This window comes from Chiroxiphia lanceolata, chromosome 2 (genome assembly GCF_009829145.1).
Source record: "Chiroxiphia lanceolata isolate bChiLan1 chromosome 2, bChiLan1.pri, whole genome shotgun sequence".
Lineage (NCBI taxonomy): Eukaryota > Metazoa > Chordata > Aves > Passeriformes > Pipridae > Chiroxiphia > Chiroxiphia lanceolata.
Window position 1 is genome coordinate 97923866 of NC_045638.1, and position 7489 is coordinate 97931354.

The 7489-nt window shown below is 40.1% G+C and overlaps 1 protein-coding gene across 2 annotated transcripts in view; it reads right to left on the bottom strand.

The window, feature by feature from the left end:
- The window catches only part of SLC35A5 (solute carrier family 35 member A5), a 65943-nt gene that overhangs the window by 21313 nt on the left and 37141 nt on the right, over window positions 1-7489 (bottom strand). Inside the window, exon 10 of one of the 2 annotated variants that reach the window (XR_004355432.1) lies at window positions 7314-7397. The exons of the other annotated variant lie outside the window; for it this stretch is intronic. The gene's annotated coding sequence lies outside the window, so the exon portion shown is untranslated. The remainder of the gene's footprint in view (window positions 1-7313; window positions 7398-7489) is intronic. 2 annotated transcript variants of the gene reach the window in all.

Below are 7489 nucleotides of genomic sequence, written 5' to 3' on the forward strand. Positions count from 1 at the left end.
GGTAGACAGCAGTTTTCAGTTCCTCGGTCTCCATTTTGATTGCATGAACACACACATACACTCACAAAATTTTGCTTTTGACTAAATGATGTCTGCTATATCTTGATTCTCCCAGTGCTGACATGGGAGAGTCAAACAGCTTTAACAGTTCTGGCCATTTTTGTGTTAAATTTCCACTGCTACTGGAAAAATCCCAGGTCACCTCCCCTGGTTGGAAGCAGGAGTTTGCTACAGTAATTATGGAAAAAATAACAACATCCAGACATGAAAACTTGGACCAATTATTTCACCTGGGATCTCTTTCACCACATACTTGCTTTCTCATTTCTTTCTCTCTTCTCTTTAATTTTGGAAGGCTGTGGTCTCTCTTAACTTCTCAGCTTAACTGTATCCTATAAAAATGAGCAAAATCCAAGAGTCTTCACTGAACACAGGAACTTTGCCATTGATTTCAAGGCAGCTGGGTTCCATATATCAGGATCATATGTGGCTTTACATACAAGGATGCCCTTAACATGAAGATAAGAAAGCAAAACAAGCAATGGAAATATCAGTCCTTATTGTGTATTTCTTTGATGAAATCTGTTTTACAGATTTCCCTCTTTTTTGTTCTTTTTGGAGACCGTGGTTTGACAGGGAGTTTTTATTATTAACTCTCCAAGGTGAGGTTACAGGGAAATAAATGCACTTCTTTTGGTCTTCCAGGTCTGCTCAGGCTTCCTGACACTGTTTCTCCAGTGGCTTAGCCCATTCATTGGACAGAAACGTTGACATCATTGGGCTGCTTTACTCCATGCATTTAGACAGAAGCTACCTGGACTAGAAAGTCATTCTCCAGTCATAAAATACATACAGAGGTACCAAACTCAATAGTAAGAACTAACTGCACTATAATAATACTTGTGCTTCTAGTACACAGGTACTAACATGCTCCTTAAACAGCATACAGTAATGATCTATTGGGGAAAGGCAGTGAGAGTTTGTCTCTGAACGCTTAAAAATAGGAATATACATGGTCTCTGTATATTGTAAGGGAATCCCATCCAAAAAATAAACCTTGAAATGCTATCTAATATATAGCCAATCAGATGTCTCATTTCAGACGTGAGCCTCTACGAGGGTATAATCCAAGAACAGCACCAATATATTAATAAAACATGCTTTGACCACATTTTTTCTGGCAGATAGTACTTTTGCACTCTAGCCCAAAATATATAATGAAATCCAGATCTCACTAGTTGCTGGAATGTCCTTTGTCAATAACTGTGAAAAATGTCTCTTACTCTGCAGTGCAAAACTGAGCCGTGGAATTTATATGCATAAGTTCTTCCACCCTTAAAAAGTATTTTTTTATCCTGAATGAAAATACTGACACTGATTGTGCATGGCAGAGACCACTCCCTAGCTTTGCTGTAAGTCCTAACCCCTTCTGCAACAATTTTGCTTATGTGAATTTAATGTCTGTGAAGCAGACCGTGTCAGCAACCTCAAAAACACAGATTTTCTATTATTTTCTATTATTGTTTGATTAAAAAGTAGTACCAGTATTACCAAACAGAAGAGATGCAAATGCACATCTTCTTAATTTGAGACACTATCAAGGACCAGGATCCTTCTTATTTGTTGCTTTTTCACTGCTAGGGAAACCATTAGGATTCAACTGTATTGTTAATTTTTGGCCTGGTGGGAACCTATCCACATGGCATGAGGGTTCAGTTCCAATCTGAGCTGAGATTGTATCAAAGACCTTAAAAAAACCAAACAACAAAACTCCTAATTCCCAACCTGTTGGACAAATGTTGTGACTTCTCACAACACTTTTCACCATCTTCATATGTTACTAGTTGAAAGGACTGGAGTAGTCAGCATTGTTGTATTGCCAGCTGCTGACCACTCACCATCTCATGAATTATGAACCAGCAGAACCAGCTGCCTACATCATTATGTGTATACTTCTACTTCCAGAAGTAGCACAGGGAAGTCACATTTTTCATGTTCCTGTAGTCTGGTAGAATGATGACACTAGCCAGATTAGCCATTCTCCCCTTCTCTCATGTGAGTAGGTTCTGCCCTTACACAGCCTCAGAAGAGAAGCAAAATTCTGCAAGGAAGCAGGAAAAACTGTATTCACCAGCCAAAGAGTATATTCAGGAGAATGGCATGGGCCTTCCCAGAGCAAATGAAGCCCTTTAAAGGAGGTCATAGATATTCACACCACTCTAAATGATCTTGTAGCTTTTGACTTGATTTTCTAAATACTTGAGTTTAAGCAGATACTTGTCCATTTCTTCTCTGTCTCCCAGTGTGCTTCTCCAAGGTTTGGGTTGGTGCTGAAAACTAGTTCAAGGAAAGAACTAAAGAGCCCTGAGTTTCCAACTACTTGTACTCCTTTTCCCCGGTTTTATGACCCCACTTACAGACATCTGACCTGTGGAGCACTTGAGAGAGCACCCACTGCAATGGGTGCCCCCCTCCCCTGCCACCCACCAAGGAAAGATTCCAAAAGTGTGTGGCAGAGAAGATTTGGTTCAGGCCAAGGGAGACAAGGGAGAGCCAAAGGTTGCCACTGAGTGAGACATAAGAGTGCCTGTTCACACGAAAGAAAGAGAAAAGAGTGACTCCACTGAAGATTAAATGCTGTAATTGCCTGATAGCATACAAATAAAGACAAGTGCTGTGAGTGCTTGCTTGCAAGTGAGCATAAACAGCCTGACAAAAAGAGTGCTATGTTATCTGCACATGATATTTCCTGCTGTCACTTTCAGGCTCAAACTGTCTTCAGTCTGACCTGAAATAAAGGGACATAAATGTTAAATTCTCATTCTACCTCAGTCTTTTGGCTTGCCTTGCCTTGCCTTGCCTTGCCTTGACTTCCCTCCACAGAGCTGTGCAAGCAGCAAAGTGAGGTGGTATTTCAGTATATGCTTAATTGCTTTTCTGACTTAAAACCAACAGAGAATTTGAATGTTCTCCATTGATTACTAATGAATGTTAAACAAGAATGTGTGCAGCCATGTAACTAGTAATTTTTTATATTCATCCCTAAAGCATGCTGACACGTAGGCACTGAGCGTAATCACTGTGCACAGCTCTGTTTTGGAATACTCTTCTACTGCTGAACTGTAGCACAATCTGGTTTTTAAACATGATCCTCCTCCATTCCTACCCCTTCAATTTCAGAATCAAAACAATTCTTTGAAAAAAACCTAAACAAACAAACCAACGTTTTTTTAATTTAAATTACAGGGTGCAAGAAAAGATTTGTAAGCCAGGATATTTTAGGATAGATAATGAGGCCCACAAATATGTAAGGAACAATCCCCACTGAATCAGTGGGCTCTGTTTTCTGGCAGAATCTCACTGAAGTTCCTCTACCAGTGGAGAGGACAGCTGAGTCTTCCCTGGTAAGTGAATGAGCTGATTGTATTGCAAGACAATTTCTACTTGATCTTATTCCAAGTGTGCAAAGCCATAAGTGATTGCATTTGGACAAAACAGCTGTCAAAGAGATCAGACCTGGGAGCTCTGCATTAAGAAACAGAGTCTTAGTATTTGTACAAAGAGAGAAGTTGCATAAGCACCAACTTCCATCCCGCTTAAATCTGCTTTGTACCACAAAGTGGGGCCACAAGAGCCAGGAGACAATTCCCTCTCTTGTTCAGAAAGGCTCAACATCAGCTCTGGCAGTCCCCCAGACAAAGGGAGAAGGACAAAGAAAGCACACTAGAGAAAGGACGTGGCACAGATCAGTGTTCAGACCTGATAAAGCCCTCTGCTGCAGAGGTGCGAAAGTGAGATGAGAATCCAAGCCCTTGCAGCTGGTGACTTTTTGCTGTGGCCAAATTCATTTAGCTGTGCAGGCATGTGATTTGGGAGTGGTAACTCATGGCACTTCATGAGACAGTTTTCAACATCAGCATTATGAGATGATTGTAGTACAGCTTCCCAGTGGTGTTATGCACTGTAAGAGAGGGATGTTGTGCTGATGATTTGAGCTAATGAAGTCTCATTTTCCTTTTCATCTCATGAACTATTTCTGTGACTGTCTGTCTGTAACTATTCCAAGACTATTTCTGTGGCTTTCTGAATGCTACACCTCAGCAGCTGTATCATGAGAGACCACTTGGAGTACACTGCTGTGGTTATATCAGTCCCACCTGCCTGTGGCTTGGTAACACCGTTTTCAAGGCCGGCAGATGGCAATGTTGTATTCATTTGCTCTCATGTATTACAATTTCATCTTAGTGTACATAGCACCAGTTGCATCAGTCAGTTTGATGTAGAACTTGTGCCAATCCTGGCCAGAAGATGTTTTGTTCTCCCTGGCTGATGTTTCTATCCCAGATGACAACCAGATGTAGAATAAAAAATGGGTATATGTGAGAGCCTTCCTCTCACCAGGAAGCTCTGTAAACCAGACAAGCAGAGGTGCTAAAGTCAAGGTCAGCTCAAGCACAGGCCAATAATAACATCCAGACATCAGAATTTCCTTGCATCTCAATTATAGCCTGAACATTTGGGGCTGCAACCCTACCAAGTAGCTAAAAAGCTTAGCCTCAGTTTAAAACATTTAACCTTGAAGTTTGTAATATATATTTTTAAAGCCTGAGTGTCACATTTCCATCACCAGTTTCTAAGCAACATTCTTGAGGAAAAATGTATATTTTAAAAGTGAAGATTCAAATGAGGCCAACCTATATCAAAAGCGCCTATTTTAGGAGCTTGATCTGACTAACCAGGCACTGCTCTTTTTATTACGGGTCACTGCTTTTGCAAGCCTCCCTGTACTGACTCCCTTTCCCGCTTACACACAGGGGGCTGCAGCACAGTTCCCCTGTTTACACTACTAGTTGTTATTTCCCCAGCTGCTGGCTGGGTTATGACCTGAGTCAGATTACTAATAATAGCCTCTTTCCCTCTCAGGAAAGAGAGGAGCCAGCGGGGTTCAAGAAACGTGTCCCTTCTTGGAGCATCAACAATGTCTGGCTTCGTGGGATTCAGGCTCTGGTGCTCTCTACTCTAATAACCCCCCACCAGCATCAGCAGGGGAACCTACACCTGTTTATCTGGCTCCCAGCTTCCCAGCACTGTACAGAGCAGGCAATGCCAGTTTTCCTAAGCCCATTGCCTCCTTCCACCTCCCTTGTAAAGCAGTTTCTTCCACACTCCCTGAATAATTGCCTGGAAGTCTATTTAAAAGGAAAGTTTTTCCCATTTGCTCCTCTGGCTGTTCCTTTCTTGCTTCTGCCTTATTTCTCCAGGTTTTGTAGGACTGAGGAAGAATCCTTGTTCAGGAGGTAGTTTACTTTCCTCTTAGTTCTTCAGCAGATAAAATAGTGTAGTTGTGTGCACATCCCTTGACACATATGATATATTTAAGTCTCATACCTAAAACAGAGTATAGAAAGACTCACAGTACTTCATCCTTAAGCAGACCTTTCCCTTTGTGATCATAGCATTAACTTCCAGTTCCTTATTAAAAGCACTCTGGGGAATACAGGATTTTTACATTGCATTCCACCTTTCTCAAACTGCTCATTTCAGTTCAGTGGACTACAGAATTAATTTCTATAAGTCTTCAGAGAGTTGTACTTTTCAGGGCTGGGTGCCATTTTGATCTCAGATTTTCCATGTAGATGTGTCCTGAGGGATTTAATTCCATCCTTTTGTGATTACTTCCAGTTCAGCCAAGAAGGTCTGATTTGATGACTAAGCCACAGACCACCACATTCTTGGGAAAATTATCCCAGGGGTTAACTGAGATCATAATTAAAATTTTCAAGTAATTGCAATTACTTCAAGTCTGCATTTAGCAAGATTTAATTCCTAATCATTGGTTATCCTTCTGCTTTCCTCTGCTGGATTAAAAAGCAATTTATTTGCAGACATCTCTTTCCTCTGTATGCATGAGAAGATCATGTCCAATGTGTGGCTGTGCCTTCCACATAGTTATTTCCCCACCTCCCTTTCAATAGGATCATATCCATCCACCAGGTCACTTTTTGAACCCTTTGCAATCCTTTTGAAAAGCCTGATGTGTACGGCATAAACCACATTATTGATACTATGTACGACTTCCCAGCTTCTCACTGAGCTGCTGCCAGGCTTTCTCCTTGCTGCAATATCACACCAAAAGCTTATTTCCAGTGCTTATATACCGTGACCTTCAAGTCTCTTACTGAATAGCAGCCTTCTAGGATATTGTTCTTTATCTTAAGCATGCTTTATGCATTTATTTTTTCTTCTTGCTGCATGACCTTGAATTGGTCCTTTAAAATATATGTTCACTTTACCAGTAGTACCATGCTGGCCTGTATAAATTATTTACTTTTATTTACTTTCTAAGAGATTCTAATGTCAAATATTTCCAGCAGTCATTTCAAGTTTATTCCTCACCTTGGATAAAGATACTGACAAACATTGGCCTTGAGAATAATCCCCATGGTTCCATGTCTTGTGTGCTAGTCCCTCTCTACAAGTGCCTTAAGATCTATCTTCTTCCTTGATCTGCCACCTTTTGATACTTTAAGGCAAATTCTGTAGCATGCTACTTCTTTAGTCAGATTGGGAAAGCAAAGCAAATTGGATAGAATAGACAGCAAAGCTAGTATGGAAATCTGTTTCTTTCCTCTGCTGTCATCATATACTGAGCGTGTTTTCCTTGGCATCATTAGACCTGTGCAGATGAGTGATGTTTTGCCTCTGTATGGTTTCAAATTATTACAAAACCCAACAAAATTGAAGTAATTTAATTTTTAAAATTAATTTACCCCAAATTAAATACTTGGCTTCAGGTCAATTCTTTTTAAATCTTTGTGATAAAACTGGATGAAACATAGAAATAACACCCATATTTTTAATTACAGTTTCTTTAAAATGTCACAATGAAACAGTATAATTTTTAAAGACATTTTTTCCTTGTCAAGATTAACAAATGAGCAGACCTGACACTAATTTAAGCAGAAAATATTACCCACCCTTGCTCCACAGAACTCAGTTTTGTGATCCTTGTATGAGATACAGTCCCCTTACCTCCCGTTGGTTGTAGGATAGGATATTATATTCTGGAAGAGGCTGAGCATTTTTGCCCTCAAGTTAATGTGAGCACAGGCATTTAGCATCCTCCCCTACCTCCCAGGCAAACCACTAACCACAGAACCCAAACTGTGGACACATATCGGTGAAATCACTACTAATGTTTATCAGTGCATTAGAAGACTTAGAGTAAAAATGAAGAAAAAAAGAAAAGAGAGAAAGAAAAGGAAGGTTTTTTTTCTTTGAAACATTGATTTCAAGGGAAGCAGAAGGTGTACCTTCACTTTCAGCCAATATAACAAAGGTCAAATCCAGTGTGTTATCACAAAAATGTAACAGCATCTCTGTAAATAAGCAAAACCCTGGAAAACAGTAAAAGTAGTATTAAGGTCTTGGATATTTTCAGGTGTCAACCTATCAACTAAAATTAAGCAGTGTTTTACATTGAAGGTGC